The sequence below is a fragment of the Podarcis liolepis genome (genome assembly GCF_965112155.1).
Source record: "Podarcis liolepis genome assembly, chromosome: 5".
Taxonomy (NCBI): Eukaryota; Metazoa; Chordata; class Lepidosauria; order Squamata; family Lacertidae; genus Podarcis; species Podarcis liolepis.
In genome coordinates, this window is record NC_139556.1 from 59,277,308 (window position 1) to 59,279,110 (window position 1,803).

Genomic DNA, 1,803 nt, shown 5'->3' on the forward strand with positions numbered 1-1,803 from the left:
AGCCTGAAAGGTAGGTTAGGCTGAGAGCACACACACCTTGCTCAAGGCCACCCACTGAGCTTCAAAGCCCAGAATAGCTTTGCTCAAACCAGATGCTCTTTCCATGGCAGAATGCAGGCTGGTGAGCTGATTTGAGGCTTTGTAGTTCATTCATCGATATTACCGGTACATTGTCCTCATGGAAGGCCACAAAGAACCTCCCTGGATTTAAGGGAGCTGTTTCCCCACAGTATTTTCCCGTGTATTGGACGAGGTTTTTTTTTTACTACAAAATTGTGTCAAAAAACTGGGGTCATGAGTCCTGGCTTCGTGAGGGAGCCCTCGCTTGTGTGAGGCGGCGACGCTTGCAAGGAGGTGATGCCATGGCGGCCCCTACGCAGCCCTGGAGCCCTGAGGAGCTCCACGGAGACACCCTGCCCAGGAAGGAGATTGTCTGCTTCCTGCAGGAGCAGGCGGCGCACAAGTTCCTGTCAGAGCACAAACTACTAGGACAGATAAAAAATGTGGCCAAGACAGCCAGTAAGGAGCAGCTGATCATGGCATATAACGAGCTATTTGAAACCGAGAGATTACATGGTACTGAGAGTCCAGAGCATGTAACAGAGCAAGTGAAAAATGTCAAAATTGATGAGGAGAAGCCCAAGGAGACAAAGCCTGAGGAAGCTGTGGATGAGGGCCCCCCAAAATAAGTCAGTACTGAAGAAGGGGGATAAAATCAACATTCCCCAAAAGGGTGATGTCGTTCAATGTTGGTATGCAGGGAAGCTGCAAGATGGAACAGTCTTCGATAGTAATATTCAAACAAGTTCAAAGAAAAAGAAAGCTGCAAAACCACTGAGCTTCAAAGTCAGCGTTGGAAAAGTGATACGAGGCTGGGACGAAGCTCTGCTGACCATGAGCAAAGGGGAGACTGCTCACCTGGAAATCGAACCAGAATGGGCTTATGGGAAGAAAGGGCAGCTGGATGCCAAAATTCCACCAAATGCAAAACTTTTCTTTGAAGTAGAACTGGTGGATATTGAATGATGGGTTGCTCCTCCTGGTCCCCCATCTTTGAAAACTGTGAAGATGCTCTTGGAAGTCCAGGAAATGTGTTTGTGGTCTTGTTTCCCACACAGTAAGGGTGGGATGGCGGGGAAACTCATTTTCTTAAAACTTGAGTCCCCCAAAATAGGGGGGGGGTCTTATACACGGGGATGACATATAGACGGAAAAGTACGGTACTCACCCATTTTATGGGTCTGGGTTATGCAATACTACAGCCATAGAGCTCACACAATATCCCACCAAACCATTTCTTGCTGTTCGCCTCATCATTACTGTGCGTATAAAAAGTGTTCAGGGATGGTCACAGGGCCTGAATTGAATACAAAGCCATGTGGATCCATTGCTTATGCAGACTGTTGATTTATTTTTCAAGTAAGTGGTATATAAATCTTGCTAAATACAACAGAATAAACCAGGAGCACACCAAATCCACACATCAACAAGCCTGCTAGCTGGGGGAGGGCAGAATTCTATAGGCCGTTCCTTAAGAAACCTGTGATCCATCCTCTTGACATAGAAAGCCAGGTGCTTGTGGAGACCTGCTCAGGTGCTATTAAGGCCCACAGACCCCCTGTCTTCCATCAGTCTGGGCACTGCCTAATGGGGGCAGGGGGAGGGGCTTGAGTGAGGTGGCTAAGGGCCATAGCTAAGTGACAAAGAATCTGGTTTAAATGCGAAAGGTTCCAGGTTCCACCCCCAGCATCTCCAGGTAAGGCTGGGAGAGACCAGTGCCGGAAATCCTGCAGGCTGCTGCCA

At 48.4% G+C, this 1,803-nt stretch overlaps 1 pseudogene across 1 annotated transcript; it reads left to right on the forward strand.

The window, feature by feature from the left end:
- Nucleotides 1-340: 340 nt before the first annotated feature.
- Nucleotides 341-1,131, forward strand: LOC310708089 (peptidyl-prolyl cis-trans isomerase FKBP3-like; annotated as a pseudogene). The gene has a single exon. The product of its transcript is annotated as a peptidyl-prolyl cis-trans isomerase FKBP3-like (transcript).
- The last annotated feature ends 672 nt before the right edge of the window (nucleotides 1,132-1,803 follow it).